General features: G+C 37.8%; 1 protein-coding gene across 3 annotated transcripts in view; it reads left to right on the top strand.

The window, feature by feature from the left end:
* Positions 1-13,482, top strand: part of hdac7a (histone deacetylase 7a) — an 86,654-nt gene that overhangs the window by 17,037 nt on the left and 56,135 nt on the right. Inside the window, exons 1-2 of one of the 3 annotated variants that reach the window (XM_077514988.1) lie at positions 5,585-5,858; positions 6,940-7,013. The gene's annotated coding sequence lies outside the window, so the exon portion shown is untranslated. Of the gene's footprint in view, positions 1-5,584; positions 5,859-6,939; positions 7,014-13,482 lie in introns of those variants that run through there. The other 2 variants (XM_077514990.1, XM_077514989.1) reach the window with 2 other exon arrangements.

The raw sequence follows: 13,482 nt of genomic DNA, 5'->3' as shown, positions 1-13,482 counted from the left end.
ACCCAGACCATAACAGATTACTGTTTATTAACCAGTGATTGGTGTTTATTTCATACTTAGTATTCGTGTAGTGATTTTTAAAAAAGAGATATTGATGTTGTCCTATGTTACTGGTTCGATCATTGTTTTAAAAACAGATTTAGAAAATGTCTTATTTTGATTAAACATAGAAGATAATCAGTCTTCCTTCATGAAGGACTACAGAAATCAGTGAACAAATTGCTATTGATATGCTGAAATCAGAGGCTTTGGACAATTTTAAATAAAAAACAATGGCTCCAAATGATTACTTGATTATTAAAATAGTTGTCGAAGATACTTGTTGATTAATCAATTAATTTTGACAGCTCTATACAATTCGATTTTAGTTTAGCTGTTCCACATGATTTCTTTAATATCTGCTGAAAGTTTTATGAATAGCACAACTATGGATAACATCTTTGTGCTCATCTGCGTATCATGTGCATTCATGTGACATCCCGCTGTCTGTTCAGTGAATGTTCTCAAAGTAGTGTATCTCATGACCATCAAATGAAGAGCGTGAGAATGGAACAGAGTTTTCTTGAAATGAGGGCATGGTGAGGGGTGATGGAGTTCTTGTTGGGTATTACAGGTGTGACGTTTCCAGTGCGCCGAAGAACGATTGTTGAGGGTGGTTCAAGTTGTTCTGACCACACCTGCATACTCCCTCATCGCAGAAAAGAAACACATTTTCAGACATCTGATAGCCTTGTTTTTTCTTATCTCTCTTAAAAACATCTTCTTTCTGTACCTCCTTCTTCTCATCTTGTTTCCACCTTCTTCCTCTTTGTTTCTTTCATATCAACTTGCCCAGTCTCCCCCCACCCCTCCGCTCGGTCCTCTACTTTTCTTCTCATGCAGCATTCTTTACATTCCTGTTGGCTTCTTAGGGGGAAGGACCCCGCTGGCAGGCCAAGGCCAAACATTATTATAGTGCTTTCAACCTCCCTCTGTTTTTTTCCCTCCCTCTCTTCATTTCTTTCTTCCACCCTCTAGCTTTCAACACTCATCATTACATGTCAATGCGTTGACTGTCTCTTTCTCCTCTTTACAATCTTGAGGCCTTACCTTACGCAACAGGCATTATAATTTCATCTCAATCTAATCTCATTTGACAAGTGTACATCTTTTTAATTTTCCCACAGTTGTTTAAAGGCGGACTTATTCGATCAAGTGGTTTGTTGGAATAGGTGGGAGGCAATTATTTAGCAAATAGTTGACCACATCTTGTCCCAAACTGGCTAATAGAAATGACTGCTGTTCTTTACCGGGGTCACTTATACTTTTAATGAAATGTATCTACATGGGTTACAGGAAATTAATCAAATGTATGTTTGTGGAAAATGTGAACTTACTCGCAGTGTGCATGCGTGTACTGTGTATGTATCCCTCTTTCCCTGTGGGCGGTTGCTTGCTGCACTACTTTTCTCTCGCCATGTGGTTTTGTTATTTTCAGCTTGAAACCGGATGTGATTCAGACTTCATGGCAGATTGTGTAATTGAATGGACCGAGTGTGTACACATGCACACTAATGTGCATTGCTGAGCATGTAGCACCACACACTCATGGGGGTGTTATGAGAAAGGTACTTTGGGTTCCCCGTCTGCACAGAGACACCGGAAGCTGAGCGAGCGGATGGCGGACCCCCATTGTGAGGAAAGCAGACGCACGCCACTTGGTTTCAATACTGCTTGAATGCATCACTCGGTGACCTAGCCTACGCTTAGGTTGGAAAATAGGATGAAAAGCACGCAAATGGTTTTGCTTTGTGGAAACAAAAGAACGGTTCAAAGTGGGGGGAAAAACATTGAGAATGTGAGTGCAACTTGCAAAAAATTGTACTGTCTGACTGGAAAAAAAAAACAACAACCTGTGAATTTTGCAATATGAGTAAGAGGGAAACAACAAGAGAAGAGCAAGCAAAAAGAAGAAGATAAACAAAATAAAATGTCTATATTTAATTAAAAAGAAGAAAAATGCTCACAAAGGTGGAACCAGCTGAGAATCAAGTCTTGACTGTTCACGCATCTTTCAAGGCAAACAGAATATTGCACGCTATGACTACATAAACATTGTGGATACCATATGAAAGACTGGATTCCATTCTTTCATTAGAAAGGAAAAAAGTATGCTCTACCTTATTCCGTTCTTTAGTAATCACCATTTCAAAATAGGTCATTTGAGTGGCATAAGCGGAAGAATAGAATAAAATAAAGAGAAAAGATTTTTGTGACTTTGACACTAATATTTTTTTGTTTCGTGATGCTCTGTGTATTAGATTTAATGTGACGAAGGCTTTGATCATGCATGTCATCCTTGAAAATGTTCTATTTCATTAGATTCATCATGTTTCATTATAATTTGATACGCCGTGAGTCCATTGAAAAGAGATACAATGCTGCCATCTACTGGCCATATTTAGTTCCTGTTTTGGTTTTTCACAACCCCGATGAAAGGCAGCGTTGCACAAGACGTTGTACTGCTCATTGAGGGGGAAAAAAACCCCCCAAAACGTAGTAAACGTCAATTAACGTTTATGGCGGCATTCATTAGGATTTTAGCATACGCCATTAAACGTTTTTGGCGATCAAACAGTTAAGTTGCTGACCCAATACTTTTGTCCATACACGGTATGCTGCGCAAATGCATAGAACACACCATGTGTGAACATGTGCGTGAGCAACATTTCCCATTCCAACCCACAAACCTTTTTACTGTGAGACAGTAATGGGCTCCACATTACAAGCTTGTGTTTCTAAATGTGGAAAATGCCAGTCACAAACATGACTCCATATAATGGAGGTGAAACGGCAAAAACTGCAAACATAACGGATGTGACTTGCAACACTTCACCGTTACCTATCATGCAGTTCAGTATAGTTCAGGTACTGCTATATATTTGTTTTCACTAGAATCAGCTAGTGTCAATAATGAATGGCTGCAAAAAACAAAAACAAAAACACAAAAAAACAGAATATACCACTTGTACTTGCATCTATTTACACAATGCAGTCTGTTATTGGTATTAACGCAAATGGGGTAGGTAGTACGCAAAAGGCACCATTTTCTCAGACAAAGCCTGCCTTCTTTTTGTAATAAACAACTACGTACATGCCACGAAGAGAGACCACAGAATGTCCCCCATTTTAGTCATGAGTTTAATACGTGGCCTGTCTCTTCTAATTCAACGTATTATTAGCTGATCACATTGTGTCACGCTAAGGATGTTGCACTCTGACAGAGCCTCAACAGTTCTCAAACTTTTTGGGTCAAGTTCTTAGTTGATGGCCTAAATACAGGCTGACACTTTCTTACATTTACAACCAAAAATATATATTTTTTCCATTAATTTGTATTTATTTATTCCAAATAGTCAATTCTCTTACTTTTGTAGCGTTTTTCTTGGCCGCAGTGCTTCTAAGTACTGTGTATGTTAGATTATTATTTTTTCTTATTGTTGCAGGTGACCAGGTGACTGGGTAGACCAGTCATAACTTCCCACATCATAGTTGTGCACGCACTTCATTTCTGGAAAACACAACCTTTGGCCCGGTACACACATAAAAGGATTTTTCAAGTCTTTAAATATTGCTTATCTGTTAAAACAACATGGAGTCGGATGTTTGTTTTTATTTATGGTCGCTTCTTTGTTCCTCAGCCAGGACACTTTTTGTTTGGCTATTTTTTGTTCCGAGTCACATTTCAGTCATATAGAATAGCGGAATAATTTTCTTCATGTGCTTATGTTTTTTTCTTTGTAAAGTGGCAAATTCGCAAGAAAAAAACTCAGAAACTTACAACAAATAGTGCCTACACGTAGCGTAGCTATTATGTAGTCTAATGTCAGTGGTTCTTAACCAGCAATCAGCAAGCTCTGCATGAAGCCTGATAACGATCCTCAGGTGTGTTGGCTGAAAGAGACATGGAAAAAAAACAGATAGAGGTACTCGAGTTCCGGAGCTGAGAAACAGTGGTCTAATGTGAAGATTTGTTGGCGGTTAATGGGACACTGTTTATAAAATGAAAAGGCAGGATGGAGACGATTCATTCTTAATTTAAACTTTACTCGTTGAGACTTGTTCTTGGTGTTTTGTGGTGTGTATGAGTTTGATGTTTAGTCTACTTATTTATGTATTTATTTATCTCTTTATTCACTACTTATCATTTATTCACTGATGTAAAATGTATTTCCTTGTAAAAAACAAAAAAAAAACAAAAAAAACCTGTATTTGCACTTCAAAATGTTTGCTTTGTTCTTGTTTACTGCAAAACTTTTTTTTTTTGTATACAGCAACGCCTGTTCTTAAAGCGCTTTATAAATAAAGTTGAGTTGATCTGCTATCAGCTGACTAACACTAACCAATCAGAAGCTAGCATACTTTAGGTTAATTCAATTAGTTAATTCAAATGACGGAGAGCAGCAGATTTGACACAACGTAACTACACAAACATCCGAATATTACGCTACGTGTATTTCTCACAAGTTTCTTGTTTTTTTTCCCTCCCATATCTGCCACTTTATAAACTCGCAAATTTGTCACTTTATAAACTCACAAATTTGCTACTTTCTAAACTCGCAAATCTCCGAGTTTTTTGACAAATATTTTTTTTATAAAGTGGCAAATTTGTGACTTTATAAAGTGGCAAATTGCGACTTTTTAAAGTCGCAAATTTGCGTTTTTTTTTTTTTTTTTTCCAGAAAATTGCCCCCGCACTAAAAAAAAATATATATTTATACGTGGCCCTAATATGCCATCAGAAATCACAGACCATAGACCAGCAAAACAGCACTTTGACTAGTGTTGTATTAGCATAAATTTTCCAACAACTGTGACATAGAAGCCTGCATCAGATTATCTCTCAGCATGACAAATCATTGCGAAAAATTGCTTTATTGGATGAAATATAAAGTTTGTTTCAGCATAAATCATGTTGAAACATTGCAGTCCCGGCTTGTGTAATAGCGATGACTGGAAGAGGGTGTAAAGTTTATTGCCTAAACCGAGAAGCATCTATATATATATATATATATATATATATATATATGTCTACATTGGTTCAAGATATGTGGAAGGCCACACATCCAGCTGAGGTGAATTAATAGTAACAGATATGTCTTAATACTGTATACGTTTTCATCAAAACATCCAGATGCCGTGCGTTTGGCACCCGTTGTTTCTTTGACTTCTGTAGCATATAACACTAAAAGAAATACAGTCAATTCTACGGTCCTTTGGCCCATAAACATAGACACTGAGAGTCCCACAGTCAAAAAAGAAGGCTTGGAGGACGGCCCTGGCGTCTTTCATCTGGCTCTGGGTGTGAATTTGACTGACAGCAGATGGAGCCACAGAGTAGGTTCCATTGACTAACCAAAGCACTCACCTTGTGGCCTTTTATGTTCGTGATGATGATTATTAGAAAATACAGTACAAGGAGATAGTCACTGATCGGCTGTCGCGTGCATCCAATGGGAATATGTCAGAAAACAATGATCCAGGTCCGAGTTAAATCGAGGCTATTTTTGGTGGGGCCCGCCTTGTTCGCTTGCTATTTCTGTCAGCAGAAGAGCGACGGCGGAGGAGGAGGAAGAGAAGGAGTGGGGCCGTACTGGAGGGGGCCGGGCTTTCTTTCAGCAACTTCGCCGCCACAACTTTTTTTTTCTCTCTCCCCCTTCCCCATCCTCTGCGTCGCGGTAAAGCCTGCTGACAACAGCACCGCCACCTCCGGTTCGGGTTCTCCGCGACTTTCGGATGTTAACCGACGTTAGCTGGACGTTAGCTGGATTTACTTAAACGAGTTTTGGATCCACACAGTTGGACTGTTGTCTTCCAAGGTAGGGGGCTGATGTAGTAGAGTTGGACGTTTGTTCACCTACTTTCTCCAATTGATTGGCGTCATAGTTTTGGAGTTGCTAAACTGATTTAAAAAGCGAGGAGGTGCACAGGTGTTCTCCAGCAGTTTAGGAGTTTAGTGAGCCGCAAGCCGTTCACTGACATGTTAGTGTGTCGTTTTTGTGAATTTTCAATGAATATTCGAGCTTTTATGCGGTAAAATATACGAAGGCAGTAACAGTTATATTTCTAAACATACACTTAACACATGCAAAATTGCGCCGAGTTGATTTTGAGATATGAATAGTTTACGTATTTACTCTTATTATTATTATTATTATTATTATTATTATTATTATTATTATTATACAGTATAGTATTAGCGTTCAGAAGCACCCTGAAATGTCCTGTACTTGTCTCCCCATCACTGCAGGATTGTTTGTTTGTTTGTTTGTTTGTTTGTTTGTTTGTTTGTTGAACATACAAACAAGCAACAGAAATACAGAAATTTTAAAATAAAAATATTTAAAATAAAAGTTTTTTTTTTACATACGTGGTCATTAAGCACAGCTTACATGTTCAAAAGGGAGTAGGAAGAAGTACAAAACTTAACGAGTCCAACCCCCTTACAAAAAAAAACAAAAAACAAAACTTGCACATACAAACAGCTGCAATTATATGTGCATAGATATGCCAACAGCATTGTATATTTATTTGATAAGCTAAATGTTGTGTGTGTTTTGTGTGCACATAAAGACACTTTCTTCTGTTGGCCAAGCCATACAGTACCTACACAGGTATTGTGTAGCTCATTCACTCATGTCTGGGATTAAATATTAGACTCGCATTGTCTATTCGCACCCACCAAGGTGCATAACGGGGAATAGAACAACAGCTCATAAACTTTTATCTGAATTGTTGGCTTTTCAGCAACTTCTCTTGTTTTTTATTTTTATTTTTTTTATTTTATTTTTTTTAAACTCACGTGCAGCTCAGAAGGCAATATACTGACATTTTAACATTCACTTGAAGTATTTGCATGTAATTTTCATTTCACCTTTTATTTCGTGTTTGTCCCCGCAGATGGAATCAGCACCCAATAACACCACGATAAAGATATAAAGAGGGGCAGTCCAGCATATTTCATCCGGTGCCAGGTAGGTTTATGACTGTAAAAGACCAATGACTTTGATGTTTCACTAGAACTCATTAAAAATGGCCCACAACTGTCAACATTTGAACATTGATGTGCAAAAATGCTGCCAGTCCTCAGTAAGCTCCCTTAGGATGACATCTTGTCTTCTTTTAGAATTATTATTTTTTTAAACATTTTTTTTTTTTCACATATTGCGTACAGTCTCCCTACACGCCTGTGGTGACAGCACTTTTTCCAGCATGCGCAATGATGTAAGCAGTTAAATTGTGAGGGATTGGCAGTAAAAGCACAGAACAGGTGTTAGCCTATTTGGAAAGACGAATGACACCTTGTTGTGTTTTTCTTTTGTGTGTGCATTCAGTGATCTTGTCTGCTATCTATTGTCAGTGTTAACGGCAAGGTGCATTCCAAATTTCCACTAGTTGTTACTTTTTTTTTTTTTTTTTTTTTTTTTTTACATGATGCAGATAATAAACCCGTGATACCGTGGAACCTCCAGTTTAACATCTGTTCTGTGACACTTGTTAACTTCCAATTGTTATTTTTTTCGTAACTAACTCTCGATGCAGCGTTTGAAGTAACTTTTACAATTCTTGTCACACAAGCATAAAGAGAAGTTAATAAAACTATATCCATCTATTTTCTCATTTTACTGACTTCTTATCCTGTTAAGAAGTAAAAGGCAACCTTTGCCCTGGACAAGCTACCTGCCAATCACAGGGCAAAAATAAAACAAAAATAAAGTAAAATGCCTCACCTAGACTTAAAACAGTAAAATATGAAATTATAGTTCATATTTAATTAGTATGAGTTAGAGATAGACATATGTTTTTTTTTTTTCAGGGCTGTTACAGTCAAGGTGCCCGACGATCGATATTTGGAACCAATATTCATTTTCTCTAAAAAGAAAATATTGGCATTCAAATACAAACTCCAACTCTTAACTTTGTCGAAATGTTTTTAAGCATATGTTTTATGAACAACTTTTAAGATTTGTGAAATGTTGGAGTGTTATTTTTTAATCTTAGGCAGTAGACATATTTGTTTTAAAATTACAACAAAAAATTAATGGACTTCCCAGGCTCGTCGGCATAGGTTAAACTTTTCTATTGTAAATAAACTGCCAAAATTTCAAAACATTTGAATTTCTAAGTTTTTACCTATTTTAGTTTAAATTTCACTCCCCAAAAAAAAAAAAAACCAGGTGCAAAGAGTTCCCAGGGTCAGCAGCATTTCATATAAAGTTATATTTAAATAATAGTTCCCTAAAGTTAGAAGTCTTTTAATTGATTTATTATGAGCCATATGATTTTTCAAAAAGGCCGATGCCAGTATTCGTCAAACTGCTCATAGCGTCGGTAATCGGCCCGGCCAATAATCGGTCTATCCTGATACTGAATAGCAGGCAACCGACAAGATCCATTTTTTTTATGTCACAGTACTGGTTATGTTATTATTTATTTATTTTTTTACTTTTCCTCCTAGCCAATACTCGTACCCCTCAGTTGTAGCATCACTCAAAATGCCACAAAAAGCTGATGATTTGATTTTGTGATTTGCTGGTGTCTGATGATTGTTCCAACTCAAAGTATTGTTTGGCTTTGAAACACACAGTAATTTGTTTCAGAAATTTTTAGTTAAACTCCAAGTTGACCACTTTTCAGGTGTTCAACTTTGGAGGCTCCCCTGTAGTTTGCAAACATCTGTTTGTAACCATACCTTAATCAAGTAGAGCTCACACATCATACTGACTTGGATTTCCTCCGCATGTCTTAGATCAAAAATGTTTTGCTCCGCCCCATCGCAAACCAGTTGGCCAGCTGTTTCTTTGTGTGTTCTGCTGCGGGAAGCACATACATGCCTGTGTGATCGCACTGTGTAAGATCACAATGGACGTCTGGCTCAATAGAGTTCGGCTCGTTCTGTGCCAGCCTACGATGACTGCATGCTAACTCGGCACTGCACTGCCTGTGCGTGCGTGCGCATGTGTGCTCCTGTGGAAAAAGTCTGAAGTCATGGCCATGGCTTACAGCATCTGGTTACATGTGTGCAATTGACACTGGCTCTTTCACCATTGTCTCCCACTTGAATTAGTTTTCCTTACACTGTCCATTGTTTGAATCATTTAGTCATAAGGCAACAACAAACTAGTCACAAGCAAAAAATGTGAAACACTCACATCACGAATGCTTTGATTATGAATGTGAATTGTTGATGGAAAGGTAAAAATATTTCTTTTAACAGTTAAGCTTTCAATGCCTAATTCCCGATGTAAAGTTCAGCTGCAATCTAATTCAGACTAAATCAACAGTCCCTTAAGTATAGCAATCAGTGTTTCATCTTATTAAAAATATAAATAATATTTTAAAACACATGTTTTCAAGGTTTCTCTGCTCAAACACACCGGATTCATTAATCAGGATAATTATTAGGCTCCTGCAGAGGACCGGACCACTTTTTTTAAAAGATAAAATTCAACTTGTGCTTGACTCTTATTTTTGTGTTACAAACCACACAGAGAACCAGAACACACAGACACACAAGCTTGGAAAGAGATGTCAGAGTTAAAGGGGTGTACACTACACACTGCATGGTTCCTTACTCCAAGGGTACCTTGACAGTTGTCAGGTAGCAGACTATCATCTCACAGACTAGCATCACTAGCTAACAGGCAAGTTGGTATTTTTTCATTATGTTTGGAGCGGGACTTGCACTGTACTATCAGGTTAATTAGCCTTTAGTATTGGGCAAACCCGGTCCTCGGGGCCAGAGTCCTGCAGGTTTTAGATGTTTCCCTTCTCCAACTCAGCTGATATATGATCAGCTCATCAACAAGCTCTGCATAAGCCTGAAAACGATCCTGTTGATTGGAATCAGCTGCGTTTAAGCAGGAAAACATCCAAAACCTGCAGAACTCCGGGCCTCAAGGACTGAGTTTGCCGACCACTGCCTTAGAAGCTTCTGCTGACCCAAAAATAGAGATTTGCTTGTCATTTGCTTTATAGACATAATTCAGTTCCACAATATTAAGACAACTCTTTAATTAAAATGCCAAACTTATCATATGAAATACAAGATGTTTTGAGCCATCTATTTCATGAGTCTAATATTTTTCTCCCCATTAAAACCCTGACGTATATGATCTGACACATGCATTGCACGGATAATCCATTAGAGGGCAGTATCACCCAGATGATGGCATCCAAGATCGCCCCATTTGGGAAAGGAGAGATACCAATACTGATTAATAGTGGGAAATGTTCTTTCTGATATTTGGTAATACTAATATGTTTGATGTCTGTTTATTATTATATTTTTGACAGTTTTAAATGTATGAATTTAAAGCAAAAAATTATTAACAATTATTACAATTATAAAATTATTAACAATTATTACTTTTATTCCTAACATCAATTTTGTTAGATAAATATACATTCACATGTTCTCCCCGTGCCCGCGTGGGTCTTCTCCGGGTACTCCGGCCTCCTCCCACATTCCAAAGACATGCTTGGCAGGTTAATTGGCCACTCCGAATTGTCCCTAGGTGTGCTTGTGAGTGTGGATGGTTGTTCGTCTCTGTGTGCCCTGCGATTGGCTGGCAACCAGTCCAGGGTGTCCCCCGCCAACTGCCCAGAGCCAGCTGAGATAGGTGCCAGCACCCCCCGCGACCCTTGTGAGGAATAAGCGGTCACGAAAATGAATGAATGAATGAAATTAGGGCTGCACGAAAAACATGCGATATGCGATACACTTGCTGAACATAGCGATATCGATATTATTGCGATATTTAACATTTACCTAAAGAAATTACATTTTTATTACCTAATGAAAGAAAAACATTTTTCATGGGGGAAAATAAGCAACCTTCATGTAATCTTAGTTAATTAAGTGTAATTATGTCTTGATAATTTTCAACTATTGAATGCCGATGCACATTTTAGTTAGCATCTGAGTGGTCAAATTCATATAAAAAGCAAAAAATTCCATATAAAACTTATTGCGTGCCTTTGCGATATGCATATTGCAAGGGCCAATATCGCGATATCGATATTTTTTCGATATATTGTGCAGCCCTAAATGAAATATACATTCATATGAACACTAAGACCTGTCAAGTAGTGCGCCCATAAATCATGACAAAGACCATTATTATGGTGATGATGATTATTGCTGTCATTGTTAATATGACACTGTCAATGTTTAATATTGCTGGTTTCATTCCCAAATGCCTTCAGCAATATACTGTATCATCTTCACATGCAGTTCCCTCGTAAGTTTGGACATGCTTTGCACTTGTATTGGTCCATTCCAGTCCTGCAAGGGCCAGTGATGCACAAATTGATGACATCTGTCACCTGCGTTTCCTTGCCATGCATGTCCCTTTTAATGAGTCAGAGTTTTCAGATTTCCACCCAGACGGTTAACGAAATGTTAAAAAAATATTACATTAATTATACGCTAAGCATTTTGTTCATATACTGTACTCTATACGAGCACATACACATAATATGCGATTTATGTAAGAACCAGTCAGTCCTGTCCCTGCAATGCCAACAAAGAGACTTAAAATTCTTGCAGCGATCTTGTAACAAAGGAAAATGTGACTTGAATCAGTTCGCATAATGAGGGCAGATGCATACACACTCTTTCCACTTTTATCTCTCCACTTGTGGACGCTTGTGTGTGGTTCAGGGGAAACTTAGGGCACCGATAACAAGAATCAGAATAACAACAGGCACTTGATGTACTGTAGTTGTGGTGGTGCTCATGTTTCTGTTTTTCCTGGTCTTGGTTTTCAAGCACTAGGTCAGCTGACCAGAGTGTTGTTTATGCCTGCATGCTCGTCCGATGAAGACTAGTGCCACTGCACCAAATTTGCTTTTTGAAGTAATCAAACCTGAGGCAGAATACCAACATTTGCAGTGATCACAGGGGCTTGTTAACCTTTGCTGATCTTGGTCCCAGTCACTCCCTTGGGCCTTGTGTGGACAAAAATCTTGCAGGACTTGGTGTAGTAATGGCTGTAACAGTAGACGGCTATTTTTGACCTGCTGAACAAACTGCTCGATTGTGCTGCCTCAAGGTGCATGAAATCACTTGATATGCCAGGGGTAATGTGTATTATACTTCCCTTGGGGCCACCAGTTCTTGAGTGTGCCACTCTTGTATTTGAGTACAGCATTTGGAGAATGCACACAATTGTTATTATATGTATAGTATATTTGGTGTGGTGTAGAGTTGTCAAAATTAATTATAAATTAATCAATCATCAAATCATCAACTATTTTGATAATTGATTGTTTAGAGCCACTTTTTTAACTCTGGGGTCACCAACATGGTGCCAGCGGGCTTCAGGTAGTCCCCAACGTCCACATAAAACAGCTCACCAGTGACGGAACATCGTGAATTTCTAGGAATGTTGTATTAGTAATTATTTGAACACAGACACTGATGCAGGTTTACAGAAATTGTTTTGCATTTTGGTATTGATCTGTTTCCTAACTATTGTCAGAAATCATTCCATAATCTTTTACATAAATGAATTTCGTTGATGATAATAACATGAGAACATTTGCTTAAAAGGTAATTGCAGCGATTTTTGTTATTTCAGAAGTGTGTATTAAACTGGTAGCACTAATAATGCCAAGAAGTAGCCCTCAGTTTCCAAATGGTTGGTGACACCTAGTTTAACTAAACATAGTTCAAATTCTCTAATTTCAGCTTCCTAATAGTAATATTCTCTGATTTATGTAGTCCTTCATAAAAGTAAACTGATTGTCTGACATTTGGAAACATTTGCTTTGATTTGGAAAATGAAGAACAATTGTGCCTGTTTTCTGACATTTCGGACCAAATCAGTAAATGTACCATAATCAATTTACTGGGGGAAAAACATATTGTCAGTTTAATTTATTACAAAAACAACTGTTTGTAACCTGAAACTGATGTGGTTAAATTTGAAGTCACCTCAGAAGTGTATGTCAAACTAGTAGCCCTTCATATTAATCGCTACCAAGAAGTGGTTCTCAGTTTCAAACAGGCTGATGTGTAAGTAATGTATTACTCCCTCTCATGTGAGACCGTCTGGTTTTGTCCTCTAATGTAGATATATGCACTCAATGGATTTTATAGGATTCTACAAAAGTTCTGTTTGAAAAATGTGTCATTGTGATCAGCATCAGACACTTAATCAAAGCGTCTTTTCTGTGCCATGTTGCAGTGTATTCCAATAACTTTTATGAAGCAAGTTTTTGGTCGACATATTTTGACATTGTTTGACCATATAGGCACTACAACAAACATTAATGGACATCTCACTGACTTTACTGCTTGGTTGGTGTTGTGACAGTGTTTGTGTGCGTGTACATGCGTGTGGTTGTGTGAGACGTATGTTGGGGGTTCAGTGTTTTTCGCTTCATCTACTTAAAAAAAATGTGGTGTTGTGAGGAGTGGGAAGAAACACAATACTT

This window comes from Festucalex cinctus, chromosome 2, assembly GCF_051991245.1.
Source record: "Festucalex cinctus isolate MCC-2025b chromosome 2, RoL_Fcin_1.0, whole genome shotgun sequence".
NCBI classification, from domain to species: Eukaryota; Metazoa; Chordata; class Actinopteri; order Syngnathiformes; family Syngnathidae; genus Festucalex; species Festucalex cinctus.
This window is presented reverse-complemented; position numbering and strand designations above follow the sequence as displayed.